This window comes from Sphaerodactylus townsendi, linkage group LG03 (genome assembly GCF_021028975.2).
Source record: "Sphaerodactylus townsendi isolate TG3544 linkage group LG03, MPM_Stown_v2.3, whole genome shotgun sequence".
NCBI classification, from domain to species: domain Eukaryota; kingdom Metazoa; phylum Chordata; class Lepidosauria; order Squamata; family Sphaerodactylidae; genus Sphaerodactylus; species Sphaerodactylus townsendi.
The window spans coordinates 66,855,091-66,877,495 of record NC_059427.1 but is presented as its reverse complement, the minus strand read 5'-3'; the positions used below and the strand labels follow the sequence as shown (position 1 = coordinate 66,877,495).

The 22,405-nt window shown below is 41.7% G+C and overlaps 1 protein-coding gene across 1 annotated transcript in view; it reads left to right on the top strand.

Annotated features, from left to right (window-relative positions):
• Nucleotides 1–8,435: 8,435 nt before the first annotated feature.
• GRM2 (glutamate metabotropic receptor 2) overlaps nucleotides 8,436–22,405 on the top strand; it is a 110,747-nt gene continuing 96,777 nt past the window's right edge. The window contains exon 1 of the mRNA XM_048490814.1: nucleotides 8,436–8,572. The gene's annotated coding sequence lies outside the window, so the exon portion shown is untranslated. The remainder of the gene's footprint in view (nucleotides 8,573–22,405) is intronic.

Sequence of the window (22,405 nt, the reverse complement as noted above, 5' to 3'; positions counted from 1 at the left end):
ACTGCATGTTTCCATCATTCTGCATGCAGGGATAACCCTCACAAGCTGTAAAGAGGAAGGTCTGCTTTAGAAAAGCTTTGAAAGAACTTTCTGAGCAACCAAAAGTACAGTCTGTCAGAGCACTGTCTGATCAGCAAAATCTAAATGACAGTTGCCACATGACACAGCCTCTTTCTGGGACTAATTGGAAAGGAACTATGATTGGTTAGTGAACTATATATAAGGCAGCACTGTGCTTTGCATTGTGAGACACTTGTCTTCACACTGCCTGGCAAAGCACTTTGTCTGAGAGAGCAACATTTCTGTGAACTGAATAAAGTAGGACCGCTTCTGTGAATCTGAATTGCTGTATGCGTCTCAGTTCCTGCTACGTTCCAGTGTGTGTGTTGCACAACTCTGCTTTCCAGGGATTGAACCCCACTTCAGTACCACACCCCCTCAACAGGTTATGGGCTCAGACAGCCAGTATGCTTACTCATGAGTAAGGACTCTGTGGTACTGTGTGACCGTCCTGACAGCATGTTGGTGTTCCAGATGGCTTCATCCTCAGCCTACATGCCTGTGACAAGGCTGAATGAGAGGAATTATGCTACCTGGACTGTGCAAATGCAAGCTTATCTCTTGAAGGAAGATTTGTGGACACCTGTAAATGACCCTCCTGTGAATCCCACTCCTGAGGAGGTTCGGGCAGAGGAGAAGGCTTGTGGGTCCATTCTTCTGGCTGTGGAGGCATCTCAACTCCTGCATCTAAAGGATTTGCCATCTGCTCAAAGTTGCTGACAAGCTCTGAAGGCTCTATATCAGCGAGAGACCGTTGGGGTAAAAATAATGTTGACAAGGAAACTCTACAGAACTCTTCTGAAGCCAGGTGAGTCCTTATCAGCACATATTCAGTCTCTGCGTGTCATTTTTGCTGAGCTGGCAGATCGTGGTTTGACTTTTGAGGATACCCATAGGCATTTATCCTTCTTTCTTCTTTGGATGAGTCATATGAGAATGTTGTGACCAGTCTTCAGATGTTACCAGATACAACTCTCACTCTGGATTTTGTAATCTCTAAAGTGCTGGATGCTGACAAACAGAGGGAGTTTCTGGCAATTTTGTCTAAGCAGAAAACTTCTACAATGGTTGCTGCAGAACCGGTTTTTCCTGTTATCTGCTCAACAAGGAAATGCTTCAAGTGTGGAATGTCTGGGCATGTTGCCTAAAGCTGTAGGAGTAAACCTCAACTCCAAAAACCAGCAGCAGCACGGAGGAAGCAAAAGGCTAATGATCCTGAAGCACCTGCTTTTTTGGTTTCTTGTGGAGATAATAATTCAGCACCCATTTGGCTTATTGACTCAGAGTGTGCTGTGCATATACTGAATACTGAAAGTCTTATTACTGAGGATCATCGTACCCCAGCACTGTATGATGTCACTATGGGTAATGGAACTCTAGCCACAGTAAAGTCTCAAGGTACTGTGTTTGTTCCAACCTTGAATGGGACACTCAGCAGTGTGTTGTGTGTTCCTGCATTCAAATTCTGCTTAATGAGCATTCCAAAGCTCACAGAAGATGGATATAAAGTCTTATTTGATGGACAGGACTGTATAATAAAGAAAAATATTTCTGTATGTGCTAGAGGTAAAATGTTTAATAGCCTGTATTACCTTAAAAATGCTGTTTGTAATGCTGTGCATAGTGAGAAAAGCATAATGAAGCAAAGTGAGAAGGGGGAGAGATCGCAGAAATGTGTGGCTACTGTTACTAACAAGCCATTACACAAAAACTGCATTCATTTTCAACACAGTGTATTTTCTCATGCTAATTTCCGTGTTCTTGCTAAAATGAGGAACATGTGTAATTTAGATGTGAACAGTTGTGGATGTTATTTGGACTGTGCTGAGTGTGCTAAAGCAAAAGTAAAAGCTTGTCCCTCTACAACTAAAAGTGACAGAGTGTCAGAAAAACCTTTCAAAATTGTGTATATGGATATTGCTGGGCCTTTCCCTCAGAGTCAATCAGGAGCAAAGTATACGTTAGTTCTGTGTGATTATTTCCGTTATACATATACATTTCTGTTAAAGACCAAAGGGGAAACATTCTCCCAAATTAAAGCATGGGTTGAACAAATTGAAAGAGAATTTGAATATAAAGTGGTATGCTTTCAATCTGATAGAGGTGGAGAATGGTCCAATAATCAGTTCAGACTGTGGCTTCAGAACAAAGGTATTCAGCACAGGTTTACCTCCCCATTTTCTCCCTGGGAGAATGGCATCGCAGAACAAAGAATAGGATTGATAAAACAGTTAAAAACAAACATGCTTACTGATGCTGAGATGTCAGAGTATTTCTGGGGGGAAGCTGTACAAACTGCCACCTATGTGTTAAACAGGTCGTGGTCAGAAAGTTTAAAGCAAACCCCATATTTCCTGTTGTATGGAAAAAATCCCAAACTGCCTCGTATGGGAATCATTGGATCATATGCAAATGTATTGATCCCTCCTGCTCAAAGAAAGGCTGGAGAGCAGAAATGGAGAAGGTTAAAGTTTGTTGGCTATGATTCTTCTTCTAAAGCTTATTGCTTTGCTCTAACATTTGGTAAAGTATTGATATCCCATTCAGCAAACTTTGAAAACAATCTGCATTGGGAAAAGATACATGCCAATTCAGATGTGTTTCTGCCCCTAACCAAGCAACAAGGAGTTAAAGTGCAGCCTGCACTACCTAGCTCTGGTCAGGGACAGAGCAAGCTGCTTGAAGCAGATAAACAGCTGAAAGTTGAGTCATTCTCAGATGAAAACTGAGAAGGGGAGGAACAGGAGCAGACAGAAACTAAACGTGTTTCTCAGAGAGCAACAAAAGGCATACCTCCTACAAGATATGGATTAGATGTTCATGTGTATGCTTGTAATGTAATAACACAAGAACCTGCATCACATAAACAAATGTTACAATTGCTTGAGTCAGAGGTTATGAAATGGAAAGACGCTATGAAAAAAGAACATGATGTACTTGTGAAGCAAAATGTATTTGAGAAAGTATCATTACCAAAAGACCAATCTGTTATTGGGTCAAAATGGGTTTATAGACAGAAAATAATGCCTGATGGATCTGTTTTATACAGGGCAAGGATAGTGGCACAAGGCTATAATCAGAAAGATCTGTCTAATGATCAAACATATTCGTCAACTGCCCATTCTGAATCCTTAAGAACTGTCTTAACCATTGCAAGTAAGAGAGATATGATAGTGCATCACTGTGATTTTGAATGTGTTTCTCTTAATGCCCCATTGAAACAACAGATGTACATGACAGTACCACCAGGTTTTGAAGATGACAATGCACCTAATCAAGTGTATCGTTTAAAACGCTCTTTGTATGGTCTGAGACAGTCAGGAAAGAATTGGTACACATGTTTAGACACAAAACTTAAGGCTATAAACTTTAAGAGAACAATTGCTGATGCGTGTGTCTATATTAGGGGCCACAGCAATAATCTAGAAATCATTTATGTGGATGATGAGTGTATATGTGCAAACACAGAGAAACAAATCAAGATTATGAAGGAACAACTGGGTACTACGTTTGTAATAAAGGATTTAGGTAACCTCACCAATTATTTGGGTATTGAAGGACAGAGTATAGCTAAGAAAGGTTACATCCCGACCCAGAAAAAGAGAATTGCAAATCTAGTAAAAAGTGCTAGAATGGAAAATGCAAAATCCACACAAACACCAATGGTACCAGATTACCTAAAAATACAAGACCCAGAACTGTGTGACAAAACTGAGCTGTATAGGAGTCTTGTTGGATCTGTTCTCTATATTGCAAACTGCTCTGGCCTTTGCTGCCAGTGCTCTCAGTCATCATGTCCATAATCCAACTGTTTCTGATTGGAATGCATTAATGAGAGTGATGGATCTGTTTTATACAGGGCCATCATCATTTTATAGTTCTTTTGCAGACAGTGAAGACAGAAAGTCTTGCACTGGGTACATTGGAAAGTATGCTAACGTGCCAATAACTTGGTGTTCAAGAAAACAAACCAATGTTTGTCTATCAACAACTGAGGCAGAAATAGCTGCTATGTCAGAAACTGCTAATGAATTAGTATGGCTGAGGTCATTACTTACTGAACTGGGTGAAACAGTACAAGTTCCCATAAATGTATTTACTGATTCTCAAACTGCCATACAGCTGGTAGAAACTGAAAACTTAAAGGTGAGAAGTAAGTACATAGGAGTCAAATAAGACAATGTAAGGCAACAGGTACAAACTGGTGAGATCAATTTATTGTATGTTCCAACTGAAAGTAATGTTGCAGATATGCTTACAAAACCTTTAGTGAAACAAAAGTTTCTGAAATTACTGCAAATGTTGAATGTATGCAAAGGTGATGTAAATAACTGTAAAGAATATTGAATGTAAATAGTTGTGAAGATTGTCAACTGTAATAGATTTTGGAAGGGGTGTCAGAGCACTGTCTGATCAGCAAAATCTAAATGACAGTTGCCACATGACACAGCCTCATTCTGGGACTAATTGGAAAGGAACTATGATTGGTTAGTGAACTGTATATAAGACAGCACTGTGCTTTGCATTGTGAGACACTTGTCTTCACACTGCCTGGCGAAGCACTTTGTCTAAGAGAGCAACATTCCTGTGAACTGAATAAAGTAGGACCGCTTCTGTGAAGCTGAATTGCTATGTGCGTCTCAATTCCTTCTGCGTTCCAGTGTATGTGTTGCACAACTCTGCTATCCGGGGATTGAACCCCACTTCAGTACCACACCCCCCTCAACATAATGTGAATGCCTTGGATTTATTTGAGCCCAGAAAGGTGAACTGCCGCTCCCAAACCATATTCCTTAATAACAAAGCACCTTTACTATGAGGCTGTGTTCTTGTCATTATGTGTGTAATGGACATCCTCTTTTAGCAATCTCTCAGCTCCACCTGAGTTCCAATCCATTGCTCAGGATTGCCCAATGCAGTGTAAAATGCCCCCATCTAGTTTGAATCTACTGGTTGTAGGAAGGAGATATTCAATAGTTGAGCAGTGAGCTCCCTGAGGAAAACGTCTTTCATTCTCAAGCATACTTGGGGGATTTGGTTTAATATTTGCTGTTTCTGTGCAGTCACTAGGGGAGTGGTAGAAAGTGAACTGTAAAGGGGAAGTAGAAAAAGGGGAAGGTCCTTGGTAGTCTCTAGAGTCTTGCAATGGAAAGGCAGCCTCATGTTTGTTTGGGTACAAACAGTACTGGCTTATTTCATTAGGGATAACATGTACTTGGGAAATGGCACCACATTTGTGTTTCTGTGTTGTATATGTATCTAGAGAGGTGAAGTCTTGGTTTGTCCATATCTATGTCTTTCTTAGTAAAGAACGAGCAAAGACAGAGCACATTGGGTATGTGTACGTATGGAAGAAGAATGAAAATAGGTCATTATAAGCTTCAAAAGCTGTTCCTTGGAACTCTTCCTAAACATAAAAGCTTGATTGGAATGCTTTGTATTCTATGGACAGAGTCCCATTTAGAACTGTAATCCAGTCCAGAGAAATCCCAAGACTTCTGCATACCAGGAGTCCCAAAGCTCTAAGGCATTGGATGATGTGTGAGGACCCTCTTCCTAGTGTCTGTCTGTCATTCTTTTTTCTATGTGAGTAGATACATAATGGGTGCTTTGAGTAGAGCAAGAGGCTCTGTCATGCACTTGGCCACAAGCATGCTGTCCTTCATAATACTTGAAACCACCTTATGGAAAGAACAGCAGTTTTATGTCTCAAATATTCTTCAATAACAAGCAGCTTTGGACAGAAATTTTTTTGGAAGAATCGCTGAAAGAAGCTGATGTTCAGTGCTCTCCATTGTTATGGTAAATGAACCTTGTTCTCAACCTTAGATGAGATAAGGTAGTTTAAGAATAGATACCTGAATTAAGCATCCCATTGAATTCAGATCCACGTAGAATCAAGGGTGTTTTGGAAGAGCTTCTGACATTTGGGGCTCTTTTTAAAAACCATCATTCATTTTTCTGGCAGATCTTGTCATGTTCAGAAGAGCTCAACAGGCTTTGATTTATGCATATCCTGGTGCTAGGTGCAGTTGCAGATGGCATTAGTTCATTCAGAGGCAGTCTGTGTTGGCAGCACCACCTTCTGTTTATCGAAGAGTCTGTGTGAGAAAATACAGCAATGGTGGTAGTGGCAATAATGCAATAGAAGTTGGTGGCACATTGCATGAGACAAAAAAAAATACAATGTAGTGTACCATCCAGCATGCATTTAATAGAGAATGATGAAGATATGCAGCTGTTAATCAGAAAAAAGTTACAGCCAAAATGAGGACTTATTCAGCCAATTCTGAATTATTTAATTCTTCTAAAAATCTCTAGTCACCTTGTTTGCCACTAAACATTCCATGTACCCCTGCTTGTGGCATCTAACTACAGTACTGCAAATATCCTAAATCTCTATACAGTGGGCAAACAGAGAACATGCAAGGAGATTAATCCTGTCTTCGACATATCATTGATCTTGCTTTGTTTAATTACTATCCAACACTACACCCTATTCATTAGAGGATTTTTTCCGTATAAAGCACAATCTAGAGATAAAGGGTTGAAACTATGGCACTTTAGTGAATTGAAGATGCATGGTATAAGACACGGATCATGGCAAAAAAGCTCTTTCATCTAATATAGGCCTGTGGGCTCTGGTGGATCCAGGAACCCAAGACTATCAAATTCCAGCTGGTTGCTTTGAAGGGGAATTGTGTGAATTGTGTAACTCTACGCAAGAGCCTGGTTCTCATAATATTTCCCAAAGAGACTCTTTTGTGGGCTGGGAAATGTAGCTGGATCTTATGGTTTATGAGAAACCCATGCTCCTTTTCTGAGAGCACATCATAAATTATATTAAGAAGTGGAAGAATTTGGTCCATGTCCTGCAATAAGGATAAATCTAAAGGTATTTAAGCAAAACAAATTTGGATAAGAAAAGATGCTCTGTTGACTGAATTGCTTCCCCATAGCACATAATTAGTGGCTGATTAAAGAGGCTGTTAACATAAGGAAAGGAGAAAACATGTCAGCCCTGAACACAAACTATCCCTACATTGGGAGCAACTCAAGAGAATAATTTGCCTTTCCACACCATCAAGCTGATATGCCCATTTAGTGAATTAAATTCACTCCAAACCATAGTCTTATCCACAAGTGGGATGTGATTAAACCTTCAGCAATATATATATTTGCTCATGAATAAATCTGGGACAATTCACAACCTTTCAGCTTGGGATAGAGAGTGACTGCTATCGGTATATGATCCCTGCTGTGCATTATACTTTTAATGAAACCTTCTCTACCTGAAATCTGAACCCCAGTGCAGATCATTTAGGCACCAAGCAAGGGAGATCACAAATGCAGAAGGCTGCAAGCACAAATTCAGATGAATTTAGCTGGAGGCAATAAATACTTAAAATATGGAACCATTACATTTGCACACACCATTCAGGCAATTTTTTAAAGCTGGAGTTGTCACTTGAGGAGCCAGTAGAACCCAACATTTCTCTGACTCCTTATAGCTGCATGTGAAGATTAAAAGAAGATCCTGCTTTATGTTTTATCTTCTTGTATACTGCCATTTCCTCTTGTGTCTCTTGTAACCCCCTCTTATCTGTTTTATCACCCACAAAGCTTCAAAGATATTTAACAAGCTGTAGTTACAAATTTGCAATTCATGGCTTCAGGTTAATAGCTGTTAGTTGGAGGAATGTGAACAGGAATCCTGAACAGACCCCGAGACACTTCCATTTCCTGAGTCAGTCTGAGAAAACGAACCTTTAGACTGATCACTGCAGAGAGATCCACCTTCCGAATCAAAACAGAGAGACTTGTTCTTTCCCCCCATTGCTTCTAAGGTTCAATACAGATCCTGAGGACCTGAATGAAGGATTCCTACCACAGGAAGTGACAACCACTCTCTGTAGTCTTTATACGACTCAGTTCTTCCTCCTATCAGTTTAGTATCCTGGGGACAAAGTATTTGAACAGAGGGTGCTCCCGTGTAGCTCCCTGTGGGAAGTGTTTGATGTCGAACTCCCCCTGCCCTGGAGGCTTCAATTTGGTACCACATTGTGGGACAGCTCCCGCTCGGTGCATACTTTGTGCTGCCGTCCCCCGCGCGGGGAGTTTGATTTCAGCACCCAGCATCCGGACAGCTCCCCGCTGAGAAAATAAATGCTCGGGCAGCTGCTTGACATCCACGTCTTTGGAGGAGTTTCAAATGTGAATCAAATATGTGAGCATCGCGGCGAGCCAGAGACTCGTTTGTACGCTAAGCAAATCAAGAGCTTTCAACACCAGAGCTGTGGGCAGTTACTTATGCAAGAGAGGAGGCTTCGGAGGCGCAGCACCTCCACCACTTGACAGAGGCGGCATCTTGACAGCAAGGAGCAGGCATCCAGTCCTCCAGGAACAAGAAAGTCACAGGATCTTTGGCTGGCTCGCCTGGGAAACCTCAAAAGAAGCCAGGATTGGAGAGAGGCGGTTTCCTATCGCCTAACAGGTGCCTCAGCTTTGCAAGGTAAGATCTGTTATTCAGATAACGTGGACGACTAGTGAAATAACATCATTGCCTTCTATTATGTCATGTTCTTACTGTATGTTTTTACTGTGTACAGCCCATTTTTGGGGAGTGTGCTGAATGATCTACAATGTTATTCCTTGATCTTATTTCATATGATCAAACTGATATTGTTTTCAGTCTCTCCTTTCCTCCCCCCTCCCGTTTTTTTTGGCTGTGGTGGGATGAATTAGTCCAACGTGTTGCTTGATTAGAGCTTTTTAATCCTATAGATATCCCTGGCATCTAATCCTATTCTTCTCAACAGATTTAGAAGCTAATAGAAGATTGCCTCAGAGCTCGGTTGAGCCTCTGCCAGACACCCACTACCATTTCTGGTAATTAATTGTATTTTAAAGTTTAATTTGGAAGACATCAATCTATTTCAGAGCTCACTGTAGGAGGTTGAGCTAAAATCTGAGAACCACTCAGTGAGATCCCACAGGTAGGAAGAATATTAAGTTTTGCAGCTGATTATCAAACTAATAATTAAAAAAATACTATCAGCAGCAAAGCAGTGGGTGATCCGTTTGATAAGGTTTGTTAGCATTCAAATTATTTGTTATTTTAGAAGCAAGCCATTTAAAAAGCATAAGTTATGGAAAACACATTACAAGGCTACCTTGTGTATGTTATGTGTGTGTTTCAAATAAATTAATACCTAAATAAATGAATAAGCTGAATACAGAAATTAAGAGATACAAATTGGTGACAGGCATGGGATGTGCTTCTAGTATCCCAGAACCTAATGGCTGTCTAGGGATGCTTTGCTTCTTCACACGTCTAACCTATCACTTTTACTGTTCCCAGTTTATGCCTTGTCCAGTATGTAGAGTCTGCACAGGGAAAAGTCAATAGATCATGCTAATTTATTTTACTTTCTTCCCATTTTTCCACCCTTTCTGATCAGTCAGTCAAAAAAAGACATGGAAAACTAATAACCCTGCAAAAATCAGCACTGGGATCAAGAATAATAAGAATGTCTTTCTTTCTTTCATCCCAACAGTGATATATTTCCCAATCTAGAGCCAAAGCTAGAACATTCAACCAACTCCCAGGGGAGAAGATGTGTGGTGGATTGCCTTGGTTCAAAAGAATTAGCCAGATGAAGCCCACATTTTAATAAGTTCAACAAAGAGCATTATTTATCATACAAAGAGAAAAAGTCCAAGTGCCTTTCCAAAAAGTTAGTTTTATAAATGAGCAATGGTATAACTTATTCTTCTACTCCAAAGCCTTTAAAATATGTAAACCCTAAACTGGAAGGAAGGATTAGAAAGTCAGATCAGTGTGTCCATATTCCCACTGGTGTCTTTCAAATGTTCTGTTTGACCAGTTACTCTGGAAAGCAGTCTGAATTAATTTGTGTGCATTTAAAATCACCCTGGACTGCTATCCATCAGGCAACCACTGACAGGTCATCTTCCACTAAGAAAGCTGCCCCTACAGAACATCTCATTTGAGGTGATGCACTGGAGTGACTGATGGTGTCAATTAAACAAGAAGCCAAAGGAGCATGGCCCTTTTGCCTGCAGAATCACCTTGTATATTTTAGAGTGCAGATGACAGTTGAATTCAGAGCCTGGAGCTGTGGATGTTTAGTTCTTGAAAGATAACAAAGCGGAGCAACAGGAGATTCAAATATTGTGGCAGCTTGCATATTGCTTTGGTTTCCACATGTAAATCACACTGTCTGCTGCCCTCAAATTGGTTTGCAGCTGATGCCTGGTGTAGACACTTGTAGACCTCGGAAGGCATTTTTCAAAATGTCTTTGCAGAACTTTCTGGCCACAAGTGAAAAGAAACAATTGCCTGCTTGCCCTTTGGGAACAGTATTGCCAATGGTTGCATTTTCTTCCAGTATTTTCTTGGTCCAGTGTGTTATTTTAACCTTAAATTTAAGTAAAGCAAATACGTAAACAATTTTCGGAAAGCCAGTGTCATGGGGTAGGTAAAATTGGGTGTGAATTCCCACTAAGACATGAATGACATTTATGAGTGACACTGGGCCAGCCAACATCTCTCAGCCTGACCTTTCCAAATTGTGATAACATGGGATAATCCCATTTTTGCTGCTCTGAACACGTCAGAGAAAAAGTTAGATATAAAGAAATTTTAAAAATTGGTGTGTATTCCTACTAACATTTCTTTTCATGTGCATCAGGGCAGATGTACTGATGACTATACCAATTTGTATCACTGAGGATGACAAAGTTTTGGCAATTTATACCAAGCCCACTCGGAACTGATAAATAATAAAATTATTGATGCGAGGTAATTCAATTTTGAAACACTTATAACTAATGATAGACAGACCTTTAGAAGCTTTGGAGGGGGACGATCTAATGTAAAAATATAACTATACAAAACTATTGTTAAGAAGAATACATTCTAGAAGCTGGCATGTGTGGGATCAGAGGTATCTCATCAGCCTATTATATATCCAGTTAATTAAGACCATGGCACTAATTGAACTGTTCCCTAGTAGGCTGCCTCAGCAGTAGGACCTTAGACAGCCTCTCATGTGAATTCCACTGCTGTTATGTGCACATTTATTTATTTGGTTTACATCCCACTCTGTCCCATGGACTCAAAACAGTTTATACCACTTGTTCCAGATGCAAATATTTCTATCCCCAAAAGGCTCACAAAAATAATATCTAGATAAAAGAGGCTAACTGAAACACAAATATGACATTTTAGAGATGTAAAATCTATTTAGAGTTAAGGGGGAGATTCAAAACACCCTTTAAAAGGACATTATCTTCTGCAGGCAGCCACCTGTTAAATGACTGCTAGCAGAGGAAGAGGAATGGAATCAATTGGATGAGGACCAGAGCTCATTCCTAGATGGGAGGGCAATGATATTTCTGAAACTCTCCCCAGGAAATGGAAAGATCTTCACTCCCAGATCCTACAATTCTCCTCCTCTCCAGCAATAGCACCTATGAAAAGATACTGCAGAGGGTACTAGTAATATGGCACTCCGTTAATTCTTCAAAACTAGTTGGCTGCTCTAATGACCGCACCACAATGGCTCTCTGAATTCCGAATGGCCTGCACAAAAAGGAACTGTATGTTTCCCATCCACGACATTCAAGATACAGAGGGCACCGGTGATATCAACAGGATAAAAATAAAATAAATCAAAATAAAATAAATAAAATATTTTCCACCCCATGTTGATTTTTAGAATTCAATAGGATGGAATGTGGTAATGGCCCAGAATGTAAGTTTATCAGTGAGGGGAATAGTGACAGTATCTATTAGTAAGATAGTTAAGACATACACATTTGCTAAAGGAGCCGGCTTGGTGTAGTGGTTAAGAGCAGGTGCACTCTAATCTGGAGAACCGGGTATGATTCCCCCCTCTGCCACTTGAGCTGCGAAGGTTTATCTGGAGAACGAGATTAGCTTGTGCACTCCAACACATGCCAGCTGGGTGACCTTGGGCTAGTCACAGATCTTCAGAGCTCTCTCAGCCCCACCCACCTCACAGGGTGATTATTGGGGAGGGGGGAAGGGAAAGGAGATTGTAAGCCTCTTTGGGTCTCCTTACAGGAGAGAAAGGGGGGATATAAATCCAACCCCCCCCCCCTTCTTCTTCTAAATACAGGAATGCTGGAAGCTGCAAGTGATTGATAGTAAATGAAAGTCTCTGATAGTCTTTGCCCTTCCGTTAGACATTTCATTTAAATCATGCCAAACTGGCCTTTATTAAGAACGGACTTAATACACCATTGATCTTATCCAATTACAACTTTTATATTCTGGAAAATTGCTTCAATAATCCTTCCTTGCCTTACAGAGGTCTGTATAGTGGAGTGTTGGTAATTTATTCAGAACCTCTAGGGCTACCCGTGAATGAAGTCATCATTATGACCGTTGTCCTTGCAGAAATTGATATTATAACTGGAAATTAAATTAAATGCATGTTTGACAAAGGCAAAAGGTTGAATTTTTATCACTGGGTTATGAAGAAAAGAAAACAGCCTTCAAAAAAGAATAGCCTTTTCAAGCTCTAGCTCAGGGGTAGGGAACCTGCGGCTCTCCAGATGTTCAGGAACTACAATTCCCATCAGCCTCTGTCAGCATGGCCAATTGGCCATGCTGGTAGGGGCTGATGGGAATTGTAGTTCCTGAACATCTGGAGAGCCGCAGGTTCCCTACCCCTGCTCTAGCTCTTTCATTCCTACCAAGAGAGCATACAGCCACATGTCTTCCATAAGGCAAAGGAGAATCTTCCCAGGCTGAAGAGCATGTCAAAAGGTTTTGGATCCAAGTTTATTGCTTAGAGGAACTAAAAAGATTATCTCAATTTGTCAACAGTCTCATTTATGTTGACTGTTGACTATCTTAGACCTTAATGAAAAAGGAGGCTATCTTAACAAAATCCTGTTGCTATCAACACTTATTTGCAGAAGTGACCCTTTCTTGTGACCCTATTTTGTTTTGTGTGCAAAACACTTGTGGAACTCTCCTGCAAGACCCTGGTTACAACCTAATTCATCTTGCCTCTGAGGGCCCATCTATACATTACATTCAAATGTGTGCAATAAAAATAGGGTAGCTGCTGCTAGTTGACCAAGTGGATACAAGAAGAAGGCACAGAAATGGTATGGGGAGATGGGCTTAGTCTGCCCTCCTTTTGATACGTTGCTGCTTTAGTACTCTTCAGCCTGGTAGTGTCCAAATGTATATTTATATTTCAAACCTTGCAGACATGTTTTGAGGGTGCTGGGGACAGGGGAAACATAATTTAATGGGGGAAAGGAATTGTAGTGGACCAGTATAGGTTGGGGGAGGATTAATTTCCCTCTTCATTTTCCCCTGAAAATCTCACTCTTCCAGACTACTTCACCTAGAAGAAGCAGTGATGGGATCTATATTATGCTTGGCTAAAACTGTAATCAATAGTTGCCTTTAACTTTGGAATATGTTAACTCTGGCATGAATATCCATAATGACATCAAGGTTCGCTTTGGTTTATGTTTCCAGTGATGGTCTTCATTTACATACCTAACTTTTCAGTAAAATCCAAACTAGAGTTCCTCTACTTTGAACCCATTGAAATAAACGGGTTTAGACTGGCGTAATTCTGTTGAGGATTGCACTGTTTCATAATGAATGTATTAGCATGTTTTGTTTGTTGTCCCCATGCAATAAAGAGCTTTCCCTTCTGTTATATCCTGATCATGGGTTCCCCCACTCCCCTGTCGGACACTTGATTGGTTGGTAGGCTGTGTTGTTTGTAGTTTAGAAGCTGAGAGCTTCTTCCCTGCTGGAGAAAGGCAGGGAACAGAAGTGTTATCTGGGGAAAGGGGGTGAAATTGCTAAGTGGCAGAAGGCACATTCTTCATTCAGAATATCCCAAGTTTGAACCCCAGCATCTGCAGTTCAGCAATAACAGGGGTCAGGGCTAAGAAAGAGACAGTGCTATCCTGAACAGAGTTGCACTCTTCCAAGCCTCAGATGTATGCCTTTAGGAAGGTGTAACTCTACACAGGATTACACTGAGACCCTATGCCATTTAAAATTGGGCCAGAAAGACCAGCTGTGAACCAATCGTCCAGTGCAAGATATGTATGTTCATAGTTATTGTATGCTTTCCTCTTATTTTACCTGATGGTTCTTTTTTTATTTTCCAGGTAGATCTGGTGTTTTGTATTATACCAAATTCACACAAATGTGTGCAAATATTGCCAACCTGTTGCAGACCAAGTGATACAAATATAAAATGCAGAACATGATGTGAGCCATCTGCTAGGTATAACAAGGCACAGAGAACTATATGCCACCTGCCCAGGAAGAGCCAGGTGCTGTGATGGGGACCTGAATTCTTTCTGTGCACATGCTAGAGAACAGAGATTAAAATCCAGTCTGATTCAAAGCATTTAATAAACATGTGAATATCAGGGTTATCCATCAGACTATGGTTTCAAAACTGAATTGCTAAATATAATTAATAACCTAATAAAATTCATATCTGATGTTGGATTGCAACATAAAATTAAGATGATCTTTGAAATTGTATAAGATAAACCATTTTTAATGACGTCAATATCCCCAATATCAGGATTTGTGGCCAGGTAGATAAACTACTGTTTTATAGAGTAGTGTGTTATCTTGGATTGGGGGAACCAGAGTTCAGATCCATGCTCCGACATGAAGCTCATTGGAGCTCATCGGATGACCAGTGTCCAACTGCTGAATCTTTGCCCAGACTACTCAAAAATACCTCACAAGCATAAAATGCTTTGATTTGGACCTCCCTCAGTCACTTGGAGGAAAGGCAGGACACAAATGAAACAATGACAGTCCACATGTCCTTGAAATATGCTGACCTGATTTGACATGTATTTGCCTTTCTCAACTGTTATGCCCCACATGGACATCCAATTACATCCCAAGTAGGGGAGGCGTACTGGATAGCTGGGAAGGAAAGTGCATTTTTGCTTGCCCCCCACCCCACCCATGTATAGTCTGTCAAACTGTATTTTACATGGATGACAGCTTGGATTGCTTTGATTTTACAGCATGAATTTCATTACTAACTTGAGCATCTCTGGAAAAAGAGATGAGAAGGAATGTGGATCAGATCTTGGGTTGTGTAAGGGCAGGGCATGGAGAAGTGGGCCCTGCCAGTATGAAAGGGGCGGGGGGAGCAGCTCTTGTAGAAAATTGTGTGATTGATTCATTGTGGATCAGGGGTGTAACGAGGCAGCCCTGGGCAAACTGTAGCCCTGGGCAACACCTGAGTTGGATGCCCCCCCCCCCCCGCCATGGGCGGCCACTCCACCATGACCAAATTTTTTTTTGCACCAGGACATTGGTGCCTGCAGGGGGTGCATTTTTAGACATATCAGCACCACAATTTCAACATATCATCAGGAGACTGTCCTTATGCTACTCCCCAAGTTTGGTGAGGTTTGGTTCAAGGAGTCCAAAGTTATGGACTCCCAAAGGGGGTGCCCCATCCCCCATTGTTTCCAATGGGAGCTAATAAGAGATGGGGGCTACAGTTTTGAGGGTCCATAACTTTGGCCCCCCTGAACCAAACTGCACCAAACTTGGGGGGTGCCATCATCTCCAGATGATACCCTGAAATTTTGGTGCCGATACATCCAAAAATGCACACCCCGCAGGAACATCCTAGAAATTTGCTCAAGAATCTTTGTTCTGCATTGAGTTTTCTGCATTGCTGTCATTGGGGGTTGCAGGCTTTGGGGGGCACATTTATGAAGGCACAGTCTCAAAACTTTCAGGGTCTCATCAGGAGACTGCCCTAATGATACCCACCAAGTTTGGTGCAGTTTGGTTCAGGGGGGCCAAAGTTATGGACCCTCAAAACTGTAGCCCCCATCTCCTATTAGCTCCCATTGGAAACAATGGGGGATAGGGGCACCCCCTTTGGGAGTCCATAACTTTGGACCCCCTGAACTAAACCTCACCAAACTTGGGGGGTAGCATAAGGACAGTCTCCTGATGATACGCTGAAATTTTGGTGCCGCTAGCCTAAAAACTGCGCCCCCCTGCAGGCCAAAATTGGAAAACCACTAAAATATCCAAAAACGAACCCAGCATTTTGATGCCCCCCACAAGGTGATGCCCTGGGCAGCTGCCCACCTTGCCCAATGGGCATTACGCCAGTGTTGTGGATGGTCCTGTCAAAACTTCTATTGGCAGTGGGGAGAGGGTTCTATAGACTCAATGGAGCCAAGATCCATTCCCCTTGTTCTCACCCTGTATTTTGACTGTCAGGCATAATACCTGGATACCCCCCAGGAATCATTCACTGTGCAATGGCGTTGGCATTTCCTCCATTTGACAATGAGCATATGCAGAGGACTGGGTCAAGTTGGGGTTTTTATTTGAAGAGTAGACTGGGGTTCTTAATATGCACATCATCTTTCATTTCAGCATCTGTGTATTGCATTATGTTGGATTTCACGTATTTCCTGACACCCTTGAAAGCAAATCTGAGACTTAAATGGTGGGGGGGGGGGTGTCATCCATGAAACACAGAGTATGAATATCAATGCTCATTCTAATGTCTTACCATTCTAATGGAAGATATTGTTTCACATTTTCCTCCAACTATTTGAAACAAGATCCCATATCTGCCCTCACCCATTCTTGCTCTGATACATAGTGGTAATATTATGACCTGTTAAGTGTAGCCTCAAGGCACAATTCTTCAAGAAAGGATATGGATGTAAAATGACAGGGCAAAGAGAGAGAGATTAGTGTTGTAGACTGTGGGACAGTTTGTACTTTGGTTTGGGAGAGGTACAGTTTCCCATTTTAATGGTGAAAATTCTGTGTGGTTTCAAATCACAGGAAATGGATCTCCTCATAGTTCAGCTTTGTACTTTTGAACAGTATGTTCGTTCTGCCAATCTAACACCCCCTTACCTTGATAAGTATCTATCAATTGCCACATGGTTATGAAGCAATCTGGTCATGCAGTAGTTTGAGTTGACACAAAGCACAGTCATGAGAGCTATCCAGTGGGACGTCATCTACTACTACTTGGAGGATAAATTCTCAAGTAACACAGCAAGGTGGTAGTACTTCGCCTGTGTTCCAGAGACTATGGAATCTTTCCTTACTGGATATTTTCTGTCCCTTGAGAGCTGCATGGCATCTTAGCTCTCCATCCTTGGAATGGCCATATTGCCGACTGATGCTTTCTGGGACTCAGCTGCACATCCCTAGCCTTCATGCACATCCCTAGCCTTCTCAGGACACACTTCTTCTGGCTTGAAAACTGACCAGACTATGTTTCATTTGCAATAAAATGAGCATAGGGTGAATCTTTCCCACTGTGCTTGTGCAGGTGGTAGAGCAGCTCAAAAGAAGGGATATTGCTTTCTCAATGCCATTAAGAAATTAGTGCATAGCAAACCTGCTGTAGTTAGAAGACAAACAACCGGGGTTGCAAGCTTTATTTGACTTAATAGGTACATTACTCAACGAAAGCTTCCATTGATTACTGAGAGGAGGGGATAACCACTGGGGGCAAACTTTAATTGGAGACTCTGAGGCTCAAGGACACCCTTGTTTATTTTTGAAGGCTTTCATTTTTTTAAAAAAAAGATATATTATAATAATAAGAATAAAAATATTAAATGTTGGCTCTTCCTTCAAGCACAGTGGCAGCTTTCCTTTAAAAAAAAAAAACCCAATTGCAAGTTATTTCCTATGTTCTTCAATATCCTTCAAAAGGCACCTATCCCGAGACCTTTGTGATGTGAAAATTTATTAAAGTTTCATAAGGCAGATGTTTACAAGACAGATGGTTAATCAATTCACTAAACTATTGAATTAATAGAAAGCCTAGTAAATAACAAGAAAAAAAGTTTCACCAATGAAAATGAATGCAACTGTCTTCCTCCATCTGCACAATCTACTGATTGTGGGAATGAGCTGGTCCCTCGCTTCATCCTCCCCACTTCTTTCCACGTATATTTTATACAAGTATTTATTTTGCTCAGAGCATTTTTATGCCATTTCTCCCGCTGACATCCCCCTACAGCCCATTTCACTCTTTTCGATCCTCATCTGTACATTTCCACAGCCTTCATTCAGGTGTCATGAAAAACTTCAGTTATAGAAACAGCTAGTTGCTGTGCTTGGGCACCTGCCCCTTTATGCACAGAACTTGATGTGAACCTTCCCAATTCATCATATTGTCCAAATGCAGGTACCCCAGCAAAGTGGCTTTTGTTTCCTCCCTCTTCCCAAGCCAGGATTGTAAACCTCAATCCAATTATATAATCCTAATTCATGTGGACTAAACAAGTTCCGCTCACCAAGATGCCTGAACAAGGACATCAAAGAGAACTGGAGTTTGGCCCAACCTGGGAAGTGTTCGATCAAACAGTCATGGTAGGTCGAGGGAGGGAGGGCTGCAGGCAAGCATGGCAATAGCTTGACTTAGTGCCTGACTGGAGGTCAGCTGCAGCCTGGTGACGTTTGAACCCAGCCTAAACATTTTGTTCAATAAGGAAATTCACATAATCTTCATCTACAGATAATGACCCAATAAAATCTAACCTTTCACTGAATGTGCAGCTCTTCAGGGCAAAGGATTTGGAAGGGGGGGGGGGCTGCAGGAAAAGAATACTCAATGCTAATATTTCTGCTCTGCCTGCCTACTGTTGGGAATGGATACATCACAATATTTAAAGACATAGGGGCACATTTATTGTAAGTCTCTATTAAACACCTACTCAAAATATAAAGGTTAAACCACATAATTTCTGGGAATTCATCTAGTTCTTCCCATCCTCTGTTCTCTGTTACTTCGCATTTCCCTCTGAAGTCTGTTACAACTGGGCCTCAGGTTTAGCACCCAATATACTGAGCAACATACACAAACTGGTCCTCAGACTGCACACGGCCTCACTCTCTTTACCTCACTATCAGTTGCTGCAAGCAAGTGGGATCTCCATTTGGCTCCAGTCAGGGAGCTATTTGGACCCTCTGCATGGACCACTTCCTGGCACCGGTCCTATCTGGCTCCTTCTCTGCAGTGTCACTGGGTGGAATCCAGCATTTCTGCACATTGGTCTATATATACTCAAGGAAACACACATTGATTTATTCCAGCACTTCGCTTTTTGAGAATGTAAGTATATTTATAAGTCTCTGAGACATAGAGGTAAGTATCATACTGTGATAAAAGAATGTCATAAAATTTCTGTATATAAAATGAAACTAAGGAGAACAATTTCTTTCTCAAAACTCATACTTCTGAACATCTTGAGATTTTTAGAAGCAGCCACACCAGTGCTAACTATGCACATAGCTCTCACAACTGGCTAGATTGCATGGCTGGCAAAAAAGACTCCCCCTTTTTTGGAGGGGGGTTGCTTTCCAGAGATTCTTTCCTGAACCTGATGTGCTGCCCAATGTATAGAATCCATAATATTTGGTTTCTTTTCCAACACGTACGAAATGCCACAAAATATTCAGCCAAAACTTGGCATCCGCATTCCATGCTGGTTAAATTAATTATGTGTAAATTAAACATGCAAATTGTCTGGCAGCCTGAAATTCAGGGTATGTTTCCAAGAGTCTCCTTAGAGCTAGACAGCATCCATTTTTAGAATTTGGCTGAAAGCATCTTCACAGGGATCCTGGTAAGCCTTCTGCTGGCCAACCTGGCCTCAGAGATCAAAACACTGATGTCCAGTTTCTCTTGCTGCCTTGAGGAGTTTGAGACATCCCTCCAGCTCCCACTTTACCAACTCCAACAGGTCTCCAACTGGCATAATAATCATCACTCAGCTACCTTGCAGCACTATATGAGACCTGCTTTGATTCTGAAAAGTATAAACAAAGATGTATTCTTGGCAGACTGGCTGACTAAATTCTCTGAGATGTCAAAAGGAGATGTAGCTCTCTAAATACAGGCAACATGCAGTCCCTGTCACCTGCTATTTAAGTCTATTTCCAGTGTGGCAACTGATGGTGGCTGTAGGGACAGAAGCTACTGCTGTGAGCCTAATCAGGGGCTGGTAGAAGCCAGGACTCCCTGCAATGAGCACAGCAATAATCTCCACACTCAATTATTATGTCTCTCGGCCCCAAAGAACCCTGCACAGGCCTGAATTGAAATTTTGAACCACTTTGCATGCATCTCTCCCCAACCCTCCCCGTTTGCTGTTGTCTTGGCTATTAGAGCTCATCAGATTCTGCCTCCTGTTCCTTAAGCAGCTCTGCTCAGCCGTCTTTATAAAATGCAATAGTTTAACAATTCTGGATGGATAGCTAGGACATGCCTGATTGCACTATCGTCCCACTAACAAGGGAAAGGTCAGGGGGTGTTCAGCAAATATTTAGTTCAAGGAAGCTGCCGCTGTCCTATTTATATCTCATTCAGCCTTCTCATCCATGACAGCTGTGGGATAGCTTGCTATAGATGCCAATTCTTCATGGGAAAAGCAGGTATTGATCACTATAACACGAGGAATGATCAGAACCGGGCCTAAAAACCCTTGGCTAAGAAAGGGCCACTCAATAAATAACACGTCTTAAAGCCAGCACCATAGTTGGCCAAATTAAAGATTGGAGACTGAACTGGCTTTTGGATAAGTGGCGAACAGAGCAGAGCAGTGTACAGAGTAAGTTTGACTTTACAAGCTGCAGCCTCCTCAAGCTGCAAATTGCAGACTTGTTTTTCCATGGCTGACACCACCACCACTACCACACGCACCCTCATGGCTGGGATCCTCAACGAGAACTGCTGGTTTAAAGTCAACAGAGTCAATAGAGTCAAATATTAATGCGAACGCATACCATAGAGAGAGGTTAGTGTGAAGAGGTTGGTGAAGTGGTCAGTTGAGTGGCTCTGGATGGCTCCCACGTTGGATTGGATTGGGACCTAGGCTGATGTCTGGGCCACCAACTGTTGCACTGGACTGGTGGCTCTTGTCAGCTCTAGCTGGGTTTGATATCCATTGGATCTGAGCAGCCTCAGATAAAGCCCAACAGATTTTGATGAACCTCAGAGGTCCTTGGATGCCATTGGGCAGTTTCAGGGACTCCAAGTTCATTATGTACAAACATTGACTGTCATCAGCCTTGCTTAGAGATTGCAGCTAGTGGGAAGCTACTGCAGTTCTGGAGGGCAGTCTGGGGGTGGCTCAAAGAACAGGCAGTCTACCTTGAGGACCATGAGGTCAGTACTCCAGCAGTGCGAGCCTGATTTCTGAGGGTCCAAAAGAGCTTATGGTCCAGATGTCAATAGAAGACCTGGGTGTGGATTCCTTAGGACACTTAGGACATCCCTGAATAATATAATAGTGTTGTGGAATATTCATGAGAATTTTGTCTGCTCCATTATTAATTTTAACCTTTACTCATGTGCTGGAATAGAAATCTAATAAAAAGTATATTAATCTTTACTTCCCCTTTATATTTTAGAACAGTCTAGCTTGACTAGTTTGATGAAAGGTGCTTACTTTTTTTAGATTCTCCAAGACATCTCGGTGATTATAGTGTGGTACAGCAACGTTGTGCAGCTGGGGAAGTGAAGGGTGATATAGAGTCTTTGGTAGTCATGGTTTCTCAGTCCTCCATCAATCTGTGTGAAGGGTCAGAAGGTAGCTCAGAGCTCATTTGAAAGTTTTTCTCCTTCAGAGTACTCCTCATCCCAAAGATTCCAGTTGTTGACTATGTTCATCTTGTGTGGGATACTGAAGGGAGTTTGGCTATCTGGCTGGTATATCAACTGCCTAAAGCATCTGCCAATACCCTGCTGAGCCTGTTAGAGGTGGTGTTGGGTTGGACCTTGGAATTCTTCAGACTGATAGTTCTAGGGCACTTCAATGTTCATGCTGATCCAGCCACATACATACAGGCTGTGGACCTGGTATCTTTCATGCAGCACTCAGACTCTCTCAATTTGTATCAGATCCCACACACAGGCAGGCCACGCACTGGATCTGATCTTAGGCATAAGGGTGGATATGGGTCTGATCTCTATTGACAGAGTTCTGTGGTCAGGTCCATTTGCACATCCTATCCTCAATATAGGTAGCAAGCTGATTTATGCCTGTCTGTGGAGAATTATGGATCCAAGTAGTTTTCAGAATGCTGTGTGGGATCCAGTGTTTCCTGGAGACTCATTAAGTGTGCTGGTAGAAGACTAACAGAAATGTCTTTCTGAAGCCACTGACAAAATTGCTTCCAACAGCCTCTTTAGATCACTAGAACAGGTTTGGCAAAGTACTCATGACAAAAGGGCAAGAATAACCTAAAGGACTTTCATGACATCCACTAGAA